We start from the raw sequence: 27,496 nt of genomic DNA, 5'->3' as shown, positions 1-27,496 counted from the left end.
TGTCAGTGAGACAGAGAAGTCTCCGAAGTGTCGAGAATATTGCTGCCACTAGCAATTGACGAAGACCCAAATCAGTTCCTCACACGTTCAAGCGTTGGACATCTCTGTAACGTCGTTGTAATGAATTTTGCAAAAATATCTTGGCCTATATACTTACAAGAATAAATTGACGCAAGAACTGAAGCAGCTTGACCACCGGAATCGTCGTATGTGATGATTATTTCATTGAATGGCTTCGCCAATAAGCAAAATATGCGTTATTGGTCAGGCAGTAATCCACACGTACTTCAGGAGTCACCATTACATCCCGAAAAAAATACGGTTTATGGGCCGGCGGCGTCATTGGGAAGTACATCTTCCGTGATTATTAAGACCGGTACGTTACTGTGAGCGGGAATCGCTACCACTCAACGATAACCAAATATTTTTATCCCGAATTGGATGATATGGACTTGGACAATATGTGATTCCAACAAGACGGCGGCACAAGCCACACAGCGAATGTCGATCGAACATCGATTCATTGAGTTTGGTGAACGAAGTCTCACGAAGTCAATTGGCCGCCTCGGTCATGCGATTTGACGCCGTTCGACTATTTCCTGTGGGGTTACGTTAAATTTATGGTCTATGCCAACAAGCCAGAGTCGATTGATGAACACTCTTAGAATTATTTACAGAATGGTATATCTCACGGTATGGTATGGAATGGTATACAGCGTAAGCGAAGATATACAACTTGAAATGGTAATGGGTATAGTTATGAAAATGAGTTAATTGTAATGATTACATTAATAATACCAAAAAATACAATTGCAGTCATTACAAAAGGAGTACGCTGTAAGCTTTGTAACACATACCTTTATAAATATATAGGAAATTACAAGAATGTAATTACAAGTACAGTAATGAATATAAAGTACTAATGGTAATGATTATTTCAGTGGTAAATTTCAAACTATGATATACAATTACTTGTAGTAGTAATGGTTGCAGTTATGATAATTAATTACTTATGGTAACAGTAATGTAATGTAATCACTTTTGAATATAAATATTTATTGTAATGTTAGTTATCAAGCAATAGTTGGATGAAATACTTTTTTAATATGAAGGATGTATGAGCTATCTTAGATTGAATTAAAAACTTTATATGTAAATATTGTTGAGCAGTAATTCATATACATAAGTAATGCTAATGTTACTCGTAATTTAAATAAATATTTTTTTATTATGAAAAAACAGCACTTGTTACTTAACTTTTCTTAGTTATGTTCTCCCATTTTCCCGATATCATCGACCACAATCACGCCCATTACTAAACGATTACGCTGTATGACGCGACTAAAAACTTGCTTGCTGCTTTGTTATTTTTTGCAATTTTTTAGCGCTTACCATATTTTCACTACATAAAATTCGCATAAATCAAGCGAAAATGCAAACATATCGCATAATACATACTCAGAAAAAAAAAACACACACACGCGCTCGAAGCAAACAACAAAAATGCTTGCCAAGCGCCTTAATGTATGCTGCATATTTGCTGGCCCGTATTCAACAGTCGGTTTGGCTTCTGGGTACGTGTGTGCGATACGCTTGCCGGCATGTTGAATGCGACTTAAGAACGGAAGTTGATTATTATCGCTTGTAATTAACAACGGTGGCAACAACAAAAACTACAAAAACAATAGCAAAAGCAAAAACAAAAAAAAATTATGATTTTCTCGTGCGAAATACGAATGGCATGCAATATGGCAGCAACTTCTGGTTGTCAACGCTAGCAGCTGAAGACCAACGTAGATATCAATGTATGTTTCTCTTTATATATGTGTGTGTATGTATATTTGTGCTCATAGGCCAACCGTTGAGTTGTGAAATGCCTAGCTGAGCACTTGACAGATTTACCAAATGTCGGACAAGCTGACAAACAAATAGGCAAAACGGATGGGCAGACAGACATACAGACGCGCGCTTCAGCTTGTCCAACCGCACGAGCAAGCAACCACATGCACACACTCACACATCAAGTAAGCGGCTTGTTGCATACCGTTGGATAACTGTCCAACTGTCGGTCAGTTGCATGGTTGCATTCATTAATGCAACGCACACGATGTGCAATCGGCATATTTACAGTTGTGTGCGTGACATATGCAATGACTTGCGGGATTGACATTTTCATATTTTCCCAGTATTTTGTGCACACACCCATGCCTATAGACATGTGAGTTTCCATGTCTATATATACTTCCATTCATGTTTGCTTGCAGCATGATATGGCATTTTGTGTGGCCGCGTAATTCGAGTGGAGTTAATTTTAAAATAATTCTACGTTCATTTATAGACTTGTGTGCACGCGCACGCTTGTGTGTATTGTTGTTGTTGTGCATTTGTAGTACTATCGATTATTTTTTAAATGGCATTAAAAATTAAACGATTGTAATCACGGTGAAACCGATTACACAGACAATTTTATAATTATCTTTTAGCCGTTGAACGCATGCCGTTATGGATACCGTTAAGCAAGCTTACAAACATATATACCATACGTATGTATATATTGCGTTTACTGATACCTTCATGCTTTATTGTACACAATGCTTGTTATAAAGCTTATGATTAACTGTGCGGCAGTTTATAATTATGTATGTCAATATGATATATTGTCTATGAATTATATTGGAAATATTAACAATTGTTTTAAATTTTGTAAAATATACGCTATTTCCGACCACATAATTGACTACTGCATGCAGTCATATCAATGACCTAATTTATTAATATGTCAGTTAAACTAGCTGAAGTGCAGGTATGAAATGAGTGTACTCCTTTTTCCTTCCTGTTTTTTTGTATGTAGCTCCACATAAATAATTTGAAAATTCATGGTTATCGAAGAAGATATATTTTATAGTATCGTAAGCAAATAGTATCCATATAAAAACAAAATAAATTTAGACATTTATCGATAAATATGAACTCCTCTATAGTAAGGCGTCTTCGATTCAGTTCGTTATATTGAATTATTTTAGACTATACGACATAGCAGATTTTCAAGGGGATATCTAATAAATGTTAAACAATGAACCGAATGATTGCTTGGTGGCGTCCACTTGTGGTCACTCACTCTCGCCTGTTACTGTGATGAAATAGCAGTCATAGTTTCGTTCGAATCAATACTCTCCAACTACTCTATTATAAATTCATACGATCAGATATCTTTTAGAAAAAAAAAATTACAATTTACAAAATAAAAATAAATAAAAATGAATAACTGATTCCCCTGAGATTCCCCTATGGGACTCTGTAAGTAATATTTCAGTGTGATTATAAAAAAATTACATAATTTATTTCAACAATTGGTATAGGCAAATTGCTGTTAAGTCAATGAAAATATATATAATAAAGCAATTAAGTTGTAAATAAATAGTTTCAATTAAATTTTTCTAATATTTCGTACAATACTACAGGTTGCGTCTTTGATTATTTTTTTGAAATATAAATAATTATTTTCACATTATACAATCTACATTCTCTATGCGTGGCCTGCAGGCCTACCAGACTAACCTAACCTAACCTATACAATCTACTGAAGTCATTACCTCTCAATTAGTTGAGAGAATTAAGGTATTAATTGAGTCGCTGTATCTGTGGTTCATACACACTTAATTATGCTTGAACAATTAGTATCGAAAATTAAGAAACTTTTCGCTACTTCATTGGATAGTATTGTAAATTGATAGTAAGTTGTCAATTGATTAGCAATATGTGGCGTTTCTTAGGATTGTTCATTGACATTTAAAACTGAAATAATGCTTATATGTTATTCTCAAGAAGAATAAGTTAAATATCTAGGGAAAGTTAACGTTTAAAGGGATTTTGTTAATAGAGTCCGAGCGATTAACCGGCCTTGGCAACGGCATCGGTCAGTATCACAAAATTTAGTATTCTTAGCCGATTCTTTCTACTTCTTATGAATTACACTTACACTTTTTACTTTCTTGACTTTTTAAAAGCCCAACGTGTTAAGTCTTCTTTTCATCTTATAAAACACAGTTCGATTCATATTTGCCTAAACCAAACAAACCTCACGATAATAATATTAATTCTAGTATAAAGAACTTCATTATTATACTCTCACAACAAAGTTGTTAAGAGAGTATAATAGTTTTGTTCACATAACGGTTGTTTGTAACACCTAAAACTAAAAGAGTAAGATATATCAGGTCTACAACTTTGCTTCCGCCGTTTTTATTTGTAAATTTAAGTTTTTTTTTTATAAAAACGTTTACAAATGTCGATGAGCCTCAGCCCGCAAATGTCGAGAATTCAGCTCAAAAAGTGATATTTTCAGTTGAGAATAAGTTTGGGATGCAAAAAGATCTCTACAAATATTTTGTTGGGTTAATGTTTACACAAATGTCCAAGATCGATATAAAAAAAATCGATTTAATCGACCAGTGCTTTACCTTAGAGACATCTATTGGAAAACGGAGAAGCAAAGTTGTAGACCTAATAGTGTCATAACTAAGCCATATATTTAGCCACTGAAGTAAAATTTGGTATGAAGGATCGCACTATGAATGGGCATATGTGGATGTAATTTTTTCGAGTCGTTTCTTTTAGGTACTACCTTATACAGTCCAAAAATGGTGGAAATCGGATTACAACCACGCCTACCTCCCATATAAAGTTATGTTGAAAACTACTAAAAATGCTTAAGGAAAACCACAAGAAATCTTAAATTTCATTATAAAGAAGGTACAGAAGTGCTGCACTCAAAATGGTATACAAAATTCTAAATTGACGTGGTTCCGACCACTTATGGGTCAAAAACTATATCTTCGAAATTACTCGACCAATTTCAATGAAATTTGGTCCTAGCTTCCCAATGATATCTTGTGAAAATAGTCCAAATCGGATCACAACCACGCCTACTTCCCATATACCAGAACTTTGAAGTCCATCTGAATCGTTTACTTTAAAATATACAAAGTAAGCACTAGTGAAGATATCGGAACAGAACTTTGCAGACATACTGCATTTAAAGAGTGGCATCGCCCTTCTAAAAATTGTCGAAATCTGCCCCTATGTTTTCAAGACCCGATGTATCTAGATTTCTCTTGAGACAAATTTTCATTCATTTCGCCAACGACAGGAACAGGAAATAATCATTTGGTGCTGATTTGGACTATGAGGTGTATGTAAAAGAACGTCCCAACAAAGTTCTTTTGATATCTTTAAAGGAAAAGGTTACAACTTGTTTTGAGAAAAGAAAAACTTATTTCTATCTATGTATTATAAAAATAAATTATTTAACTTTGAATGTTAATTCAATTAATAAATACCTTCTTATATATATGTATATGAACTGATTTTTTACTTATTTTGTGATGTTATTTGTTTTTGTTCTTCTTTTGTTACAATACTGGTTTACTAAATAAATTTCTTCATTAAAGAATCGATATCGGCATCTACTTTACATTGGAAGCATTCTAGTTTCATAATCAAGGAGTTCAATCAAACTCTATATGAGGTTTTGTCAATATAAAATACCTTAGTTATATGAGGTGTTTTCGTGCACAGGCCTTAAAAGCATGCGTTATTCAAGTTCGCAGTTCTTAAAATTATCAGATACAGACCGTCAACCGATTGTAAGTATATAAATTAGGCCAAAAATTTTGAAACCTTAAGCATAATAGACTTTAAGATTATTATGAGCTTATCACCAATACTATAACCTAAGAGAAATTGGGCAGCTGGGATGGAAAAAAACTTAGAAGTTTTGTCAAATCGACCGAGTTGTTTAGGTGACGCTTATCGCAGTATATCCACTCTGACACCCTTTTCAACAAACCAATCAAATAATATTAATTATACTCTAACTCTACTTTCTTACCGAACGAGACCTTGGTTTATTAACTGTAGTCTTTTTTCTTTGAATATATGTCCTATGAACTGTCCTCTATTATCGGAATGATTACATAAGAGAATGAGTTATTCGACACTTGTTTTCTGGATGACTAATTTATAACTACGAAATTTTCAAGGTTTAAATCAAGTAAGTATTCATTTTTAGGAGGTCTTAGATTTTTTCGGTTAGAAGGAGGAAAAGTTTGTAGTGAGCGATGGTATATTAATTTCTTCGATATAAATATAAAACCGATTTATACTGCCGCTTTGAAAGAACACGAGTTTGTGACGTAATTTTAAAGAACATTCTTGCTATTAAGGTTCAGGTCCTTCCTTTGAAGTGCTTTCATCAATAAGTGTTTTCACGAATGAAAAAAAAGTTTAGACCATAATTCTAAGGTTTCAAGGGCAAAAGCATTATTCACTTCAATAAAGGCGTGCTTAAGTTTGCCTTATAAAGGAAAGTGGATACACAGTGTATAGTTGATAGAAGTAAGTAAAGGCGTTCTATTTTTTAAGCAGTTATGAAATTCCGGTTTGAAGCTTTTGTAGATATTATTTGAATAAGAAAAAAGTACAACATTTTTCAACAATGAGAAATCAGGGTAATAATTTATGGTATAAAGAAACATAAAAGAAGAAAAAAATATAAAACAATAAAATAAAATATCGATTACAATAAGTTATCCATAAATAATAGTATAGCCTAAATAAAATATTTTTTCGCCACACATTTTCCACAGTGTATTAAACACACAGGTACTTAGCGGTATTTAGGCTACTTGTTTTCATATTTATGAAATCCAGCAAAAAATAAAACCGAGTAAAGGCAAAAATAACGCACGGAAATCGCTATAAATACGTGCAGATATGCTGAGCGCCTAAAATTATGCAACATTACTGAATGCAAACAAAAAAAAACAGCAACAAAGCGCGCAGGATCATTTCACAATTATTCCATAAATAAAAGGTTAATACACACGCAAAGCGCCACAACAAGCGCATGCACGCACGCACAGACATTTTACAGCAGCAAATACTAGTACATATGAATGTAGGCACATACTCGACTAAACACAAATGGCGAACGAACAATGTGCTTATTAGAATACACGGAATTAGTTAGGCGCAAAATTGGCAGTTACTGTCCGTGGCAGTTGAAGTGCAACTGAAGTGGTGCCGGTCACGAGACCAAATAACCAGAATTTGCCATATGGCCATGAGGTCAAAGCGCGTCGCCAGTCGCAGCAGTGATTTCAGGCGAAAATTTAATGGCGCCAAACAGCGACAGCGAAACAACACACACACATCCATACATATAAGTAGGCAGCAGTGCGCGTCGTGCTGCAATGCACATTTTTGTCATAATTACAAAAATCACGAATTCACCATTAGCCGCTCGGCAGACCGTTAGCGCATTTGCCAGTCAGCTTTACTGCCGGTGCGCGCGCGCCCTCCTAATTATCCACACACTATCACTTATTCATGCGCCGCTTGTGTGTTTGTGCGCGTGCTGCTGCAGATTCGCGTTTGCCAACAATTGTTGTTTTGAATAAACAATCACACTGGCACATTAACAAATAATAGCGCATACTAAGAGCAACACGATCATAATAACAACATTAGTGGCACACAACAAAAGGCTGCCTGTGTTATTTAGCTAGTCCATAGTCTAGGCCATACACAACGCATATTTGCTGCCAACACGCAAATTCGGTTCAAGCTGGCGGCATTCCACGCTGTTTATTTATATACTTATGTATAATTTGTTTATATATTTTTTCGCATTTTTATTCATTGCCATAATTTGCTGGATAATTATTTTTTTCTTTCCACTTATTGTGTGTGATAATTAACACAAGTATTGGCACTTCCGTCAAGCTGATTATTTTAATTATTTTTGTCGTCTACACATTGCGGAGTTTTTCAGTTGTTTCTGTAAAATATACTGTATGGAATATGACAGCTTGTTTTAGAAGAAAATATATATTGCTATGACTTGAATTTCCAACCTGTTAGTGCTCGTGTAGTAACTCGATAGAAATAGGAAGCAGAGAAAGCTATTGTAAATACATTCGAAGATAGCACATTAAAAAAAAAAAAATTTGTACATATTTAGTACATTTAACCCTTTCATGCCCAATGTTGCCAATAGGCAGTTTAGTGTATTTATAATAATTGAGTTGTTGCCCATAGGTAACATCCTGTCCAGGACAGAAAGGACTTTGAAATTTTTATCACTTCATATTTGAGTTAAGACTAATCTATATCTGTACTAAAAAAATGTTACCTCCGTCCATTTTAATTCGGGCATGAGAGGGTTAATTGGTTGGTTTTAAGAATAATTGGACGCATTTATTATGATCATTGGATTTTATGAAACTTTTAAGTATGAATAACAATAATTTTTCGATGGTTTTCTTCGCAATGAAGATAAGCAATGTTCAAAAATGTATATTATATTTGAAAAATTGTAATTTTTATTCTTGCCTTGTCGGTATTCAGCTAAGGTTAGAACAAATAAGGAAGGGTGTACCGAACTGTCTCATTTTATTACTTTAGTTTTATTATGAAAACATGGTATTTGCCCGAAATATTTGGCATAAAGTACACTACGATAACTAAAGCCTTTATATATATATTATCGGTTTCACTAATTTTCGTCACCAATACCATTTTCTCAAATATTGTTCATTCGTTTAATTTTGCTAAGATATGTCACATATCAACTAACATACACGGTAAAAGAGTCACTGGAAATTCGGTAATCATTTCAGTAGATATTTGAGGGCAGGATCAATTGATTAGGCGATTTTATTCACACAGTGACACACTATAAGGAACACATTCACTCTGAATTTCTGTAGAATATCGAGCAGACTTACTTCGCCACCGGCACTGATGTCCTCATGTGTCTGGGGTTTCGGCAAATGGGCATTGCCTGCCCTCCATAGCAATATTTTTGCAAAGATTTATACCGATATCTTCACTGTTGTTGATTTATCTATTGTAAAACGAACGAATTAGATAGTATTCAAAATTGTATTATATAGGAAGTAGTTGGGATTATGAATTGAACTCTTATCTCGTAAATTGGCACAAAAATGTAACAAACCGAATTTTGTTCTAATTGGTCGAGTAGTTCCTGAGATATCATTTTTGACCCATAATTGTACGGCGTCACTCCATTTTTCTATTTTTTATATCAATCTGAGTACAACTGTTCTTTACTTTATTTTCTATAAAAATAAGTGCTTTTCGTGTTTTCCATTAGTGAGCTAACGCACGTTTAGTAGTTTTCAATATACCATCTGTGGTGTGGGCGTAGTTATTATCTGGTTTCAACCATTTTCATGCCATATAATAGGATGCCACGCTCACTTTGCAGAAAAAATTCCATCCGAATATGCCATTTGTTAGTATGATCCTCAAGTTTTGCTTTTATATCTTCATTTATGGTTGGAGCCAGTAAGCACTTTATAACTTTTCGGTTAGCATAATATTGTAAGTGAGGTAAGGCCTACATTTCGTCCATCTGCCAAATTTCTTTATAGTACAAAGTAACCATGTATTATTAAAAGTTTCAACCTATAGACATGTTAACAGCAAATCCTCAAGCGTATTTGCGACAAGCAAGCATACTTCAAACTTTTAGATGCTTCCAACCATTTGTTGAACAAATAGAGCACATTACAGAACTAACTGAGGTGTAACTAAATATTTTTTCATATAGGTATTGAAATAAGAAATCGCACCTGCCACAAAGTGAGTTCGAACTTCTTAATCCATTATTGAATAAAAAATGGTTTAAATATTTCAAATGTAAACTGAAATCTCGATTTCTCCATTTATGTAAATTGTTTTATGAAATAACCGAAGATATACATTGGTTGCCAAATTTTCTAGACCGAAACTTCTATTTGATGATTTCAATTAAATGTTTGTTTTGATTTTTATTTGTAAAATTGATTGCGAAAGCTATTTAGCTTAAATGCAACAAAATTGGCAAATTTCACAAGAAATCAATTAAATCCATTCCATTGCCGAATTTATAAATAATTTTAACCCATAAGTAAAATATTGACAACCACAATCATTCGGCCAATAGATAAAAAAATCATTTAAGTCTACCACTCGAAATCTCTAAAGAATACATATATATTTAAATTCATTGAAAATTCTAAAAAGTAATATTGTTTAATCACATTATACATATGAGAATTTGAATATATGACAACTCTTTTCATATATTTTCCAAACAAGTTGCTATATATGATAAATGAAGTGTAGCTCTAAGAAGACTAAATTTCAAAGTGTTAAAGTGAAATTTTTCAAAAGGTTTGGAACATGAGTTGTTAATGCTTTTATATATTTAAAAAACGTGATAGTTTATGAAATGTATAGCATAGAGGACATCAACCGGTCTTTTAAGTCGTTTTTTAAAGAAATTAATCTTAAATTATCAATCAATAATGTTCTGTAAAATTTAAAGAAATTAAGAGTTTAAATTTGTCCAGAAATTTTTGGGTAGATTTAGTTACATTAGACTAGTTAATCAAAGGAAGAGTTCCAAGAGTAGTATTCGACATCAAATAATAAATATGCACCCCTATTGCTAGTGTCGGCTGGCATTAGAATAGACTCCAGTCAATTAGATTTTCATTAGCTATTGTGTGACATGATCGACAAAACTTAAAAATGTTTACTGATCGAAAAATTCTTGTCGACAAATTAGTAATTTAAGAGCATTAACAGTCGATAGTTGGGCGACTAATCGAAATTTCCAAAGTAACATTTCTAAGAAATACTCGCAATTTCCATCACCGAGTCCCGCCACGGGATTGTTCAGAACGTTTGAAGCTTAGGCTGTATATTAAGTGGTGTGAGCCAAACAAAAGGTCACTGTAAATAATTCCACACTATATAAATATAAATGAAGTTGTTTATAAGTCACTCAGCTAGTTTTGAGAATCATGTTTTCCACTTCTTGGCAATTATTTGTCATTATTACAGAAATGAATAAATGATAAGTTCTAATCTCACAAGTTTATAATAACTTAAGAAGGTTAGGAACACATTTAGGCGTTTTCTGAAAGAACTTATTATCTTAAACATCAACAAAATGAAACTTACAATATTTTTTTCACGCAATTGTATGTAATTTACATTTACATATTCCTGTTTTAATTATGAAACATATACTTTAGCACTTGTTTATCTTAAGATGACCAACACTATACAACTCCATGCCACTTCTTTTGCCATACAACACTTGCCCACACTTCACTGCGATAGCAGTTCACCGGTTGCCTTAATTTGGCATAAGTATTTTAGTATATAATTATTATGCCACAAATTACACAAATTTCTTTAACACACACGTTTTCGATTGCGCGCCATAAAATAGTACCGTTACTCAACTACACAACACAACCGCTCGCAAACGATGCCGACAAACAACTGATTCGCAATAGGTCGGTTTCATTTGCCGGAAGCCTTGGCGAAGTGTGGCCACAGCGTGTCGTATGAGTGACCCGAACGACGAACTAATGCTCGTCACCGCACACACACGAATTGGGAGACAAAAACAAAACACACACACCCACACAGACACATTCATGTATGTGTGTTGTTGTGGTTGTATACAGAAAGACAATAGATACAACGACAAACGTTGCTTTCGTCTTTACCGTTACCAACAGTAATAGCGCCGTCGACAATGTAGACGAATCACAACGAATCAGACAACTGTGATTTTGTTTTTGTAGTCGTTTTCGTTTCCTTTGCCCGCTGTCAGTAGTTGGCATTACTTTACGTTGTGTTTTCTTGTTTATTTTTTTTTTTTGGTTGCTTTTTATTTGTTTTTGCTTTTGGTTTTACTTTATTTATGCGCGTACTCATATTTTTATTGGTGTTGGTGTATTAGAATGTGCTCCATTGCTTATTTTTTTTACTCTTTTGTGTGTTTATTTCGCATTGCCCCTCTTTTGGTTTGGTATTTATTGAAGTGTGGTGGGTTTATTTCTCTAAAGGTGGTAAATATATTGCAGAGTGTCATTCTCCTCTATTAACAGTCTCTTTAGGTTATTTTAGTACACACTCTTTATGTTTAAATGCTTCAAAAAATTCCCTCTGTACAACCTTTTATGAATGAATTTGACATTTGTTTGCTAACGATGGACCGTAGTTTGAAATGTTAAATATCTTTGTTAGTTGCGGTTGCATTATCTAAGTTTATGAATGATGCTGACTCCATTTACTGCTTTCAAGTTATTTAAAATAATGCGTTTTTTATCTAGTCTTTGTTAAAGAATAAAGAAAGTTCTAAATTATAGTTTGGGTAGTATTTATAGTCTATTATATTTCGCGTAAATATGGGTAAATTTTGAAAGTTTCTAGTAATAATTATATTAGTACCTTCTTTCGAATTACACTTAATTTTTTTTTTATTTCTTTAACGGTTAAAATATAAAATGAATTCTTCTATTTACCTTATAAACACAGTTGGATTCATAAATAAATATTAACAGTCCCATTCTGTACACTTGACATAATAAAAAACTGAAAAATCATTCAGATTTATATCAAGTAATAAAATTTTTGTGTATTGTGGGACAATCTTTATAAAATAATAAATTGTAGTGTGGGAAATGCTATGCTCCGAATCTAGGCTTATTTTTCATTCCAAAGATCGTGTTTTTGATTAGTATTTGTTTTAACCGAGTATTTTTTATTGTGGCTTCGTGGATAATAATATTTTGTTTAAGATTGATCGGTTATCAGTCAATCTATCCGATTCTGGTTTGGTTTTTATAGAGATGATAAGGTCTTTATTCGGTCGACAGAAGATGATATCATAAAACCACTATTAGGGCTTCTTATTGTTATAGGGAAAATAATTTAAGATTATATTTTTTTAAGTTTCTCTTCAATAGTTTTTCACAATCAATACATATGAAATATAATGCGACGGTTATACATCGAGCGCATTTTCATAACGCGAAATACAATTGGCTAAAGATATCTATTTCTTACCAAAACCTTTCATCTTTCTAGACCTACTAATTTCAAAAAACAGACTTAAAGCTCCCATTTGTCCTTAAAGGAAAAATATTATATTGTTCTATATTCCATTCTATCTACACATGTGTATATAATAATAATAAGTTATTTAGTTTTGAATTTTAATTATATTAATAAACACTTTCATATTCAAAAATTAACTGGTTTTTTATTTATGTTGTGATGTTATTTGTTCGTGTTTTTCTTGTGTTACTATACTAGTTTACTAAATAAATTTGATTATGAAAGAATTGGTTTCGGCTTCGGCATTGGCCGATCCTTTGGCGGCAGAGCTATTAATCGGCATATGCCAAAAAATGGGACTCGGTCGGACATATTAAAAAAATGATCATTTTACTTCACATCTTCACATTTTTTCTGGTATTAACCCGAAACCGTCTGTTTGGAAACGCTTTGTCACATTGGAATTCGTTTTTTTTTTTTTTTTTGTAAAATACGAAGAATTCCTTAGTAGTTCGATACACCGAATCATCGTTTGTTTGTATCCCTACTTATCATTCACTTACTTCCGCTTCTCGACAACAAACAATATATTTTTGTCAAAATGCCCTGACGTTTACATTTTTAATAATTTCAAATAAATTCCTTTAACTCATTAAATCCCAATAATCCCAAATCATACATTAAACCATGTTTTCTTAAATTTATTAATAAGCCTTTATTAAAATGATGTATTTAGCCCCCTCTTAAAAAATAATAGCTTAAAAATTTCCAGAAGTGTCCATTTAAAAAATTTTATTGATTCTTTGATAAAAATTATTATGATAATTTTGGAAACATTCTTGGTCGACGCAAAGTGCTTTATTAAGTAGCTCACAAATCCACCAAATTCTTTGGTGACAATCCTTAAACCTGAGCTGGTTCGTCATTCTTTTTGATGTGAAAAGAGCCACCATTTCTTTCCCCGAAACTCTATACGATAAGAATGAAAAAAATATACGCACGTAATAATCCAATTGTACCCATACGAGTACACTAAAATCCGAGCTAACCGAAAGGTATTTTTCACACTTTTTTTTATTTATGTGTGTCTCAAAACTAGAAGAGCTTTAAATGTTTTATTACTAAAGTTCCTCAATAATACCTGTAGTCTTAGCTGTACGAGAGCTAAATACTAACTGAGCCAGGAAAAAAATGTTCAAAAGGGAGCGCTGAGATAAACGGCACCACGAAAGTGTACACCGGAAATTATATATTCATTCATGAATCGCTGTAATATAAACTGGCGATCATGCTCGCATTTTACTCAAGCGAGTTCATTGGGATGGAATGGGTTAATATCAATTATACAAGGATTTCTACATTCCATTTGAAAAATGTAAACCTAAACGTGTTTTCCTCTAATGCAAAATCAAAGGACTCCCAGGTTGTCCTTGATATCGAATGAATGGATATTATTTGCTAAAATGTCGAAATTGGTTTAATATACACTATATCGTATAGACAGTTTAAAACGGCCACGCTGTACTATCCTCTAACTATCTCCGTTCAAAGAATAGTGTGTGATATCCTCATTTCATCGAGCATTTAACATTTCCGAAATGTTTTCAAAGCAACGGCAATATTTTTCGTTAGTATAATCTGGTAATACAAAATATATGCGATACGAAGATAAGAATTTGACTTCAACCTGAACCCTGGAACCCTGACGAAGGATTTTCGATGTACTAAAGTGTTAAAGATTATATTGTTGAACTAAATCTATGACAGAAATGTGGATTTCTTCTTTTGTCTTTCGGATGTGGATGTCTTTTCAATACTTATAAAATTAATACTTTATTTCATAGGAAATATTCACTATAAAATAAGCCACCCTCATATTGTACATAAATAAATTAATTCCGCTGAATTTCAAGGTCCGTACGAAGTCATAAATAAAATTACATACTCTGAATGAATAAAGCGCACCGATCAACCGTTAATCGAGTGCCATAAACTTTTATTTAATACCTATTAAGCCCCAGTCAGATTTCACTTCACAACAAAAGTCTGAAAATTACTTTACCAAACAACTGGCAAACTAAATTGTCTGTCAATTAAAAAACTGCACAATGCCTTCGCGGAAAATCACTTAAAATATTACAACAAATGCAGGGCAGGAATGCAGAAAAAAACTCACACTTTCGAAATGGAGGGTTAAAACGCGCCAGTCATAAAACGCTAATAAACCTGTTGTTGAAAAGCAACAACAACAGTAAATGCTATGCGCAACAATAACAACAGACACTAAGTCCGTAATACTTTGTTGTTGTATTTCCATTTTTACAAAAAAAAAAAAAAACAGGAAAAAAAGAAATCACGCCTGCCAGTTTTATACAATCGGCTCGGCGGTTTGTTATTGTGCGAGCGCTCGCATTGAATTCATTACGGCACGCGAAGCGAGCGAAGTACGAGGCGCGGTTCGTTGGTTGTGCGGTGTGTGTGTGTGCCATAAGGTTAGTGGACTGAGCGGGTTGGCGAGCAAGCTTGTATTTGTTGCGATGGTCGAAAGTACTTTAACTTCGCGTATTTGAAGTGCTTTACGTTTTTGTGCGCAACAACAACAATGTTATAGGTATTGGGGGCAGAGTTGCGGCGCGTTTACGACATGCGGGAAATAGGAAGTTTTAAATTTGGTACCAATTTGCCGGCAAATAAAAGCACGACATGATATGATTGAACTGTGCGCCGGCATTCTGTTCTCCGACAAGAGCACGCATTGCATGTGAGATGGGTTATTATAACACATTTTAGTCGAAATACTATTAAAGATAATTTTAATAACATAAATATTAATAATAATATTTAATATTCAATTGTTTTTAATGCTTCAATTTTGAAGTATATCACATGACTATATCGAATAAATATCTGTTCGAACAACCGTTAAAATTTCAAATTAATATTAAAAAAAAGTTTGATTTTTTATTGTCTTAAAGATACACATTGAATAAGGGAATAATAAAGTTTTGAAGAAAACTGTAAAGAAATTCTGCTATTGTGACATCGTTTCCGGAGAGCTCTCTGAAATATTTTCCAGTATAACTCTTAGCAATATCATTCGAACTGAGAATAATAAAAATACGTATTTAATTTAGACTTTCACCTAGAACTTGAAACTTGACTTTCACCTTAATTGAAAAAATAATTCGTGAAGAAAGACATGTTCGTGTAAAGTTTTAAGTGACAATAAAGCTAGCTTGTAACGCGCAATCTTTTTCAGACAGTATCTTTAAGAGGGAGACAACGATATTTTATAGCTGTTGTAGAATTTAATAGGACAATAAAATATTTTTTTTTTTATACTCTCGCAACATGTTGCACAGAGTATTATAGTTTTGTTCGCATAACGGTTGTTTGTGTCACCAATAAATAAAAGAGTTAGATTTGGGGTTATATATATATATAAATCATCAGGATGACAAGTGGAGTTGAAATCCGGATGTCTGTCCGTCCGTCTGTCCGTCCGTCCGTCCGTGCAAGCGACAACTTGAGTAAAAATTGAGATATCTAAACGAAACTTGGAACACATATTCCTTTTGACCGTGAGAGGGTTGCTTTCGAAAATGAGCAAAATCGGTCCACTACCACGCCCACAAAATGGCGAAAACCAAAAACACATAAAGTGTCATAACTTAGCCATAAATAAAGTTATAACAGTAAATTTTGGAATAAAGGATCGCACTAGGAAGGGGCATATTTGGATGTAATTTTTTTGGGGAAGTGGGCGTGGTCCCGCCGGTTATTTGTATATATCTCGCAAACCAATGAAACTTCTTAATACAGTCCAAAAAATGAAAGAAATCGGATAATAACCACGCCCACCTCCCATACAAAGGTTAGGTTGAAAATTACTAAAATTGGGTTAACTCAATAACGAAAAACGTTAGAAACACTAAATTTCACATAAGAAATGGCAGATGGAAGCTGCACTCAGATTTTTTACAAAATGGAAAATGGGTGTGGCGTCGCCCACTTATGGGTCAAAAACCATATCTCAGGAACTACTCGACCGATGTCAATGAAACTGTAATAGTTTCCTTACCTACCAATAATATGTTGTGAAAATAGGCCACATCGCTTCACAACTACACCTACTTCCTATACACGAGAACTTTGGAGACGATCTGAATCGTTTACTTTACAATATATAAAGTAAGCAGTAGTGAAGATATCGGTGCAAAACTTTGCACAAATACTGTATTTATAGTGTGGCAGCCCATTTCTAAAAATCGCCGAAATCGGACCATAGGTTTTCAGGGCCCCATATATCGAACATGAGGACCTCGGTGCTTCTAACCTAATATTAGGGTTTCCAACTTTCAATGGACTTTATACAATATATATGACGAATATGTGGGTCAAATTGTGTATTATATAATATTAATTAAGTTTTTTTTTGTTCATATATTTCTTTATTTATTGAATCTGCTCTTTGGAGCCTAACAATAAGTTATAAAATCTTTATTCTAATTAAAACTAGACAAGCTCAACCAATTGATTGAGTTGTTTTGGTGAAACGTTGCTCCTCAGTGTGCTGGCATATCTCTTCTTTTTAGACGTGATTGATTACAAGAATGTAATAAAGCATTAGCCAATGGGTTTGGGTGATCTCGGAGTTTGGATAAATATTTGTGTCTGTTGGTCTCTACTTCTTTCTTTACCATGAGAATACCAAGATCTTTATGGATATTTTCATTACGCATATACCATGGTGAGCACGTGATTGTTCTAAGCATTTTTGATTGGAATCTCTGAATTATATCGATATTGGTTGCACAGGTCGTACCCCACAGTTGGATGCCGTACATTAAGTTAAATAAATAAATTGCGAGAGTATAAAATGTTCGGTTACACCCGAACTTAGCCCTTCCTTACTTGTTTATTTCTGTGAAACCCATTATATTAAATTTTCAATATTTAAATTTTAATGACATATTTATTTTTAACATTTTACTTTGACCTAATTAGAAGTCCAATATATTCTGCAGTTTATAGTCAGTCTGAGATATTATTGCCTTAACCCATTCGACCCCTTTGTACTCACTTGGGTACAGAAAATAATGCTTCTTTGAAACGCTGTCAGTAGCAGACGCGGACATGGTCTTGCAAGCATGCGCTAGTTTATAAAACAGCGAGATGTCATGAATGAATACTCGTATCTATATATTTTCTGGTGTACACATAAGAGGTCCAGTTATTCGCTATTCGCTTATCACAGCGCTCACTTTTGTATTTTTTATTTTTTTTTTCGTGGGTTTGTTAGCATTTAACTCTCGGACAGCTAAGTCTGTGGGTATTATTGAGAAAGTTTGGTAATAAAACATTTAAAACTCTTTTAGTTTTGCGAATAAATAACACACATAAGACAAAAAGTGTGAAAAAGTGGTTTTGGTAAGCTTGAATGTTAGTGTACTCGTATGGGGACTATGTTGATCTAGCGATCGTGCTTATTCCGATTGATACAAATTGCATACGGTCAAACGATTGTAAGACGGGAAGGACGTCATGGGAATGTCCATAAACTAAAGTTAATCGCCGAATACAAATCGGGTGTGGGTAGAGTCGGTTTCCACTACCAAGCTTTGAATGCTTACCGTTTACCGTCGGGAAAAAAATTTTTCGAGCTAATATATGCCGAACCAAAAAAGTGAGTTTTTTGGTAAAAATTCTGTCAAAAATTCAAATTTCAATATTTTATCTTTTCCTTCGTTCATTAACTTCCTTACTATCGAAATATTTTTTTGTTTTTAGATGAACCAATCATGAGTTATGATGTCCACCGCAGACCTTTTTTTTGGACACGTCATGAGAAATTAAGCGCCAAAGCCTAATTTTTTGGAATTTTTAAATAAAAATTTCACAGTAATTTCAATGTTTAGGGCTTCACTTTAATCTTATCTACTAAACTACTCACGATAATTATGGTACTGCTACTACTACTTTACTACTTATATTTTGTTAAGAAAATTGAGAAAAGTTTATATATATGAATATAGAAACCTAAGTACTTTTCTAGAAAGGTCGAACTCGTTTTTTATTTTGTTTCAAACAGGTTATGAACTCGGAACTCGTGTCTAAAATCGCCGTGGTGCCTCGAGGCCTTCTTTGTAGAAGTAATTCTGAAGACAAATAAACCTAGTAACAGATTGAGCCAACTGTTGCTACTTTTTTATTCTTACTGGTCTAGTAATGGCACACGCCTATAATATGGGGGCTATCAGATCGGCAGGAATGTAGGAAGTGTTAATGACAGGGCACCAAAGAAACAGTGGATCATCTATTGTGCGTTTGTTCTGCGTTAGAAAGATATTTAGGGGCTCCACAATACGATACGTTGCAGATCATTAACTCTTAAAATTCATGTCAAGTGAGTAGTAGTTATCGTTTAGGGACGTTCAGGGAATACGTGATGGATCATAACTGGTCTATGCGTGGCATGCAGGACTAGACCAACATAACCTTTTAAAGTGACAAAACTTATGAGGGCATTTCTCAACATTTCGAGATTCAGATACAGATTACTAATTATGTATTCTTAAAAACTGTGTAAATCTGATATCTATGCTGACAGAGTCATAAATTTTAATGTCTTCAAAACGAAACATTTGTCAGCTATTTTCACCATATTATAAGGTTATAGTGAATATTACTGCGGCATAAAAATGTTTGATGTTTCATATTAATATCACTAATTTAAAGATAAAGTGTACTATGCAAATTCGTTTAAAAATAATATTAAATTAACTAGTAAACTCATAGATATTGGTCTCACATACTTAAAACTGAATTATTTAATATATTTGCTTGATAAATTAATATTTTTCTACTCTACCAGAAAATATTTACGCCTGAATCATGTATTTTTTGGCGAAATTCCAGCAAACAAAATTACCACTACGCATGTTGTTTAGTGTTTCGATTTGATACACGCTAAACTGTAATTGTTGTTGTTGTTGTTGCCAACGCATTTGGGTTTAAAATGCTTGAGTGAACAAACAGCTAGCAAAATGTCAAAGTACTTATATGATTTTTCTTATTGAATTTTTGATGTTTCCTGCAGCTAATTTGAGTATCCGAGCACATGCCATGGCGTATGAGCAACGTACAATGTATGAGCAGGCAACGTATGACTTTATGGGCAAATAGGCAAAATGTGTTAACAAGCTAATTTTTGCTAAATATTTTTGCATGTGTGTGTAATTTTAATATATTTAATACCACATAATTAGCTATATGTGTCATTGTAAAATTTTGTGGCTCAAATCGATTGGCCACAATTAATTTGGTCAGTAACGGAGCAATGTGCTCGTTAACTGGTCAAGTCAACCAGGTCTATGAAATACATTTAAATAAATTAGTAAGCATAGCCAAATTTGTCAATTTGATGGCGCAGTAATGTTTACTTAGCAACAACATGTCCAACCAACTAATATGAATAACAATAATTTACTTATGCAACCATAAAATATGCAAGCAGCAATCATAACTTGAGCATAACTAACTTACGCACTCACTAACTCACTCACAGTTACATGCAGACCTCGAGTTCAATACACAGTGTGGTTGTGAAGTGTTGAGTGTGTCTTGCAGGCGTCTGTAGTCACATTACTTGGCCACAAATCAGCAACTGTGGTGCACCGAAATTCTGCATATTAATCATGTATCATGTGTGCTGAGCAGAAAATAACAAAACCAACACACAATTCATATATGTATGTGCAACAAGATCCACTTTTGAAATATGTGTGTATGTGAAACGCTTGCATAACAATCATCATAAATTATGCCAGAAATTATCAAATGCTCGGCTGGCATATTGAACACATATTGGCTGGCTGAAAAGTTCACTTTGGTAAATTTATGCATGAGAAAATCTCAAATGGTACGACTGTTAAGTGTGCAGTGCGGATTATGTTGCCAATACGAGTATACATATATGTTTGTATGTAGGTGTATATGCACATATTCATTTATTTATAAACATATTTATTTGATCGGCTTTTAGAGTGTGTGCATGCACATCAGTGGCTTATGTGTTGTGTTGTTTTTGAGTTGTAATTAAGTAAGTATTGCGTTTTAAAGTATTGTTGATGACTAATAACTTCCTGCTGTGCAATTTATCGTTGTTGTGCTAAGTTGTTTACACAATTGCTTGCTTATCATTTTTTTAATATTGGGGAATATTTGAGTTTAAATATGTATTTGAAATTAAAACCCATTTAAGCTAACAAGTAAGGAAAGGTTAATTAAGAACATTTTATACTCTCACAATTTATCGATTTATTATAGTGTTATTAAAATATAGTTTTATTAAGAGATTGTCAAATTATGTGTTAATTTGACCCATATATTCGGCATAAAGTTCAATATAGAAACGAAAATAACCATTTATAGTATATGAGGGCTGAGGTAATTCCTGAACCGATTTCACTAATTTTCCCCACCAACTTACGTTGTTTCCAAAATTATATGCTCACTTAATTTTGCTAAGATATTTTACATATTAAACGATTTTTAAGCTATTAAGCCCATCGGATGGAGTCATATGTAGGAGATGGCGAACCCGATTCCCCAATCGACGACGATGGAGCAGATGTTCCATTGCCCGACCGTGAAGAAATTCGAATAGCAATTACCGGCTTGAAGAACAATAAGGCGGCGGGGCCGATGGATTATCGGCCGAGCTATTCAAATACGGCGGCGAAGAGCTGATAAGGTGCTTGCATCAGCTTCTTTGCAGAATATGGTCGGAAGAAAGCATGCCTGACGATTGGAATCTCAGTGTACTCTGCCCAATACATAAAAAGGGAGACCCCACAATTTGCGCCAATTACCGTGGGATAAGCCTCCTAAATATCGCCTATAAGGTTCTGTCGAGCGTACTGTGTGGAAGACTAAAGCCCACCGTCAACAAACTGATTGGACCTTATCAGTGTGGCTTTAGACCTGGAAAATCAACACATCTAACTCACTCTCGTGTGATTTCTTTAACCTGATGCTGGAGAAAATAATACGAGCTGCAGAGCTAAATAGAGAAGGTGCAATCTTCTATAAGGGTGTACAGCTACTGGCGTACGCCGATGATATCGATATCATTGGAAACAACACCCCCGCCGTTAGTTCTGCTTTTTCCTGACTGGATAAGGAAGCGAAGCGTATGGGTCTGGTGGTGAACGAGGACAAGACGAAATATCTCCTGTCATCAAACAAACAGTCAGCGCATTCGCGTCTTGGCTCCCACGTCACTGTTGACAGTCATAACTTTGAAGTTGTAGATAATTTCGTCTACCTGGGAACCAGCATTAACAGCAATAACAATGGCAGCCTGGAAATCCAACGCAGAATCACTCTTGCCAACAGGTGCTACTATGGACTAAGTAGGCAATTGAAAAGTAAAGTCCTCTCTCGACGAACAAAAACCAAACTCTACAAGTCTCTCATCATTTCCGTCCTACTTTACGGTGCAGAAGCGTGGACGATGTCAATATCCGATGAGACGGCACTAGGAGTTTTCGAGAGAAAGGTTTTGCGCAAGATTTATGGTCCTCAGAACATTGGCAACGGCGAATACCGCAGACGATGGAACGATGAGCTGTATGTGTTATTCGACGACATAGACATAGTCCAGCGAATAAAAAAACAGCGGCTACGCTGGCTAGGTCATGTTGTTCGAATGGATGAAAGTGCTCCAGCTCTGAAAGTATTCGATGCAGTACCCGCTGGTGGAAGCCGAGGAAGAGGGAGACCTCGACTCCGATGGAAGGACCAGGTGGAGAGGGACCTGGATTCGCTTGGTATAACCAATTGGCGCCAAACTGCCAGAAGCAGGGATACGTGGCGCTGTTTTGGACTCGGCTATAACCGCGTAAGCGGTGTCTACGCCAGTCAAGAAGAAGAAGAAGAAGCCCATCGTATTTTTGAAAACCTTATAATTAGGTATATGAGAGCTAGGGGAAGTTATGACCCGATTTTTGCCATTCCTGATACAGAGACACACTATTAGAAGAAAGAGATTTCCTCTGAATTAAATTAAGATGTCTGAGAGATTTACCGATATTTTTGGAGAAACATTACCATAAGGCACTGCGGTCTTTATATTCGATATCTGGGATATTCAAAAGTTATAGTCCGATTTCAAAAATTTTTTCACAAGTGATGCCACAGATCATATACAGTATTTGTGTAAAGTTTTATTTCGCTATCTTTATTGGTTCCTTATGTTTACATAATAAAGCGAAGGAATCAGATGGAATTCAAAATTGAGTTATAAGGAAAGTAGTCGTGGTTGTGAATCGATTTCGCCCATTTTTTATTTGTTATCAGGGTGTCAAGAAAATCTTATATACCGAATTTCATTGAAATCTGTCAAGTAGTTCCTTAGATATGGTTTTTGACCTATAAGTAGGCGACGTCATGCTCATTTTCCAATTAAAAAAATATCTAAAAATATCTGAATGTAGCTTCCTTCTTTTATTTTTATACTCTCGCAACAAAGTTGCTAAGAGAGTATTATAGTTTTTTTCACATAACGGTTGGTTGTAAGTCATAAAACTGAACGAGTTAGATATAGATATATATATATATATACATATATATATAGACCAAAGTGATCAGAGTGAAGAGTGGAGTTCAAATCCAGATGTCTATTTGTCCGCCCGTCTGTGCAAGATGTAACTTGAGTAAAAATTACGATATCTTGATGAAACTTGGCACCATAGGAAGGTTGCTTTCGAAGATAGGCAAAAATCGGACCACTGAAAACACATAAAGTGCCATTACTAAGCATTAAATGAAGCTATGTGAATAATTTGGTATGAAGGATCGCACTATGAAGAGGCATATGTGGATGTAATTTTTTTGGAGAAGTGGGCGTGGCCCCGCACCTACTAAGTTTTTGTACATATCTCGTAAACTACTTAAGCTATATCAACCGAACTTTCTAGAATCGTTTCTTTTAGGTACTATCTTATACAGTCCAAAAATGGAGGATGTCGGATTATAACCACTCCCAACTCCAGAAACCTTAAATTTCATTATAAAGAAGGTACAGAAGGGCTCCACCCAAATTGGTATACAAAATTTTAAGTGGGTGTGGCTTCGCCCACTTATGGGTCAAAAACCATATCTCCGAAACTACTCGACCAATATCAATGAAACTTGGTTTGTAATATTTTCCTTACATCCCAATGATATGTTGTGAAAAAAGGCCAAATCGGCTCGCAATCACGCTTATATACCAGAACTTTGAAGTCGACCTGAATAGTTTACTTTACAATATGTAAAGTAAGCTCTAGTGAAGATATCGGTGCAGAACTTTGCACAAATACTACGTTTATAGTGTGACAGTCCCTTATGTGTATTTTTAGTTTTAACAGATTATTTTATTATAACGTAAACTACTTTTTTCCTCTTACTTCACTTTCCATATGCTTCACAATATTATAACTTAAAAAAAAAAACTCTAAATCGAATAATGATAGCATCGAAGCGAGCGGTTATGCCACGGGATGGTACGAAATGTGGGCATAGGGCGTAATGATGGACACAATTTTACGTTACCTTAGTTATGCTTTCTAAACACCTTTCGCTCTATTGCTTAGTCATTCTAATCCTGCCAATGACGCACTGAATATACATTTTTTTAAGTTGATCGGTTGCTACTAGTGCAAATTGACGTGGAGAACTAAAAGTCGCCATTAACGGTGAGATTGCCTCCATCTTCAGATTTATAAAAAGTAATGAACAATAATGTAATATAATTTAGCGGTATGGCAGCTCACCTCTTACATATTCTATAACTTCGAAACTCCTATTGATATGTATATACACCAAATTATTTTAGCATATGGTTATGTAATTTAATTCTTCACGTGTCAAACAAAAGACCGCAGAATATATATGCGTCTACCGATATGATACATTTTCCCTTCAGCTGTCGGTGAGTTATTACATAACGACACTAATTCATTACATAATCACCCACGATAGCATGCAGATATACCAGCGGGCCCGAAGCAATTGTAAACATGATAATTAGCACGACAGATACGCAAGTGTTGACGTTTGGTTGAATCCAATTCAATTGTTACAAATCAATGTTGCTGTTGTTGTTGTGAAGGCTAATGATTTTGTTGTAATTGATGTTGTTTGGGCGTCATTGTTGTGACCAATAGTTGTTGTAACTGTAACTGTTGTAACTGTTGTTGCACTCAACGGAGATGTGATATCATGCGGAGGGTGCTTACAGGCTCATGGCGGTACCTTGGGTACAGTGGGATAGATTTGAAGCGATTTTGTACATACTAAGGGAAAATACACAGGTCTAAAATCTATATTAATATACCAATCATTGCAGAGAATTAGTGTGAAGTTTATTGAATTTACTTAAGGATCGTTCATGAGATGTCCGGGAAACATTTCCACATTGTGAATCCGAAATTGAATGTTTCGGTATGCGTTAAGCTTTAATTTATCAAAATATGGAGAGATCGAACATTCACGAAATCATAGTCGAAGTAATTACCTTCTTCAAACTGTTACGTGTCTGAATTTAATTAGTAGAGTATGCTGAGGTAATTGAGTAACAGCCGATCGATTATCGAGTAGCCGGCAGTGCGAAATGCAAAAACTGGTTTCTCAATTAAAAGATGAATTGAACAATTAATTTGGCTGTATATATGCTGAGGTAATTGAGTAACAGCTGATCGATTATCGAGTAGCCGACAATGCGAAAGGCGATTTCTCAATTAAAATATTAAATGAACAATTAATTTGGCTGTATGTATGCTGAGGTAATTGAGTAACAGCTGATCGATAATCGAGTAGCCGGCAGTGCGAAGGGCAAAAACTGGTTTCTCAATTAAAAGTTTAATTGAACAATTAATTTGGCTGTGCGAAAAGGCTATTTACACATTATCTTATATTTATAGTAAGTGGAAGCAATAATATTTTTTTTTATATTTAAATTTGTGATTCTCGACTTCTGCACACTGTAACCTTAACGCACCCGATAACTACAACTTGTGGCAATAATCTACAAGCCATAGTAGGTACGTACTCACCTAACCAGACATTGAAACCGAAACCCACAAGCCGACACCGAAACCAACGGCAACACCACATTGCCGTTACTGAAGGCATCAACACCACATCTGAGCTGGCATTGATTTATGCATACGATGAATGAGTAAGTACACCTATCTCAATATACATGAGTGTGGGTATGTGTATTGCCTACAAGCCACTGAACTGCAGCAGAGAGTTGGCAGGAGATTCATCGAGAGAATTGATATGTAGCGGAAGTCTGGCGAGTTTGAAACATAAGTGAAGATGAGTTTGTCAATATTTATGCAGCTCTGAGGTTTTGTTAAGTATATGCTTGCCATTCTATGTATGTAGACTTTGTGTATGATAACTTTTGTCAATTTAGGTTGGCGGCAAGTGAGGTGTTTGCATGAATTTTGATGAAATTTACACTGGGGTTGCATCAATACTCATAGGAATTAAAAAAAGAGTAAGGGTAAAAGGGACAATATCTGATGAGCTATATTGAATTATGTGCGAATATAGTTGACACTTGTATGAGTAACAATATTAATTTGACTTGTTGTCTTATTGGTTTGTCGCATTGGACTTTAACTAATAATAGAATCTAGAGGAAGCCTTCTCGTTGTTATTGCACTATATATATACATACGTGTATATACTCGTATATATGCATTACAAGATGAGTATGCGCTTCAATAAATAATCAGTGCCCATCAGTTAATGCCCACCAGCGGCACATGTTGCCCATAACCTGTCGCTACAACCACATGATGTCAGCAATTGTTGTTGTTGTTCGGGGCAACCACAAGTACTGATATACCTACCTACGACAACTCATATTCGTTCGATAGTAGCCGCACTCATTACACCAAATGCAATAGTTTGCTTGGCAACCTGAGTTGCCAAAATAAACCCTACCAACATAATTTTAATGCGGTGAGTTGAAGTTGATGTTGCAATTGTGAGCAAGGCAACAGCAACACTTGCAGCGATACTCCTGCTGAGTCCTGTTGTAGTTCTACTGATAGCTCGCATTAATTATTAACATATTCAATAATTAGGAAAATATATCTGAAAGGCAATGTATCGTTTATGAGCAAATATACACATACACGTATATGATTAAATGACGACGTAACTTCACCCGTCGTATCATATTCGGATGCATATAGAGTGAGTGCTTTGAATGGAAAATATTTTTAAATCCAAGGTTATTATAAGTTTAAGTGTTTTCGTATTGAAGCAGCCTCATTGGCCGATTGATGTAGAATACTTACATGAGTTTATATTATGTTTTTTGATTATTATTTTCATGTAATATTCTAGATCTGAAGCATTTTCATTGAGTTTCTGTTCCTTAACAATATTATTATTTTTCTCTCTTTTTCTTCTGGTAAAACCTAGTAAAATGTAAACAGACTGTTCAGGTGATCGACGGTTTTGTTAATGTAGAAGTTCACGCAAGTGAGGCAAGACAAGA

At 34.5% G+C, this 27,496-nt stretch overlaps 1 protein-coding gene across 2 annotated transcripts in view; it reads right to left on the bottom strand.

Annotated features, from left to right (window-relative positions):
- LOC105219289 (limbic system-associated membrane protein) overlaps window positions 1-11,372 on the bottom strand; it is a 71,300-nt gene extending 59,928 nt beyond the window's left edge. For both annotated transcript variants that reach the window (XM_054227325.1, XM_054227324.1), the window contains exon 1: window positions 11,038-11,372. The gene's annotated coding sequence lies outside the window, so the exon portion shown is untranslated. The remainder of the gene's footprint in view (window positions 1-11,037) is intronic.
- Window positions 11,373-27,496: the final 16,124 nt, after the last annotated feature.

The sequence above is a fragment of the Zeugodacus cucurbitae genome, chromosome 3, assembly GCF_028554725.1.
Source record: "Zeugodacus cucurbitae isolate PBARC_wt_2022May chromosome 3, idZeuCucr1.2, whole genome shotgun sequence".
Classification (NCBI taxonomy): domain Eukaryota; kingdom Metazoa; phylum Arthropoda; class Insecta; order Diptera; family Tephritidae; genus Zeugodacus; species Zeugodacus cucurbitae.
The sequence above is the reverse complement of the archived record's forward strand: the minus strand, read 5'-3'. Positions and strand labels throughout refer to the sequence as shown.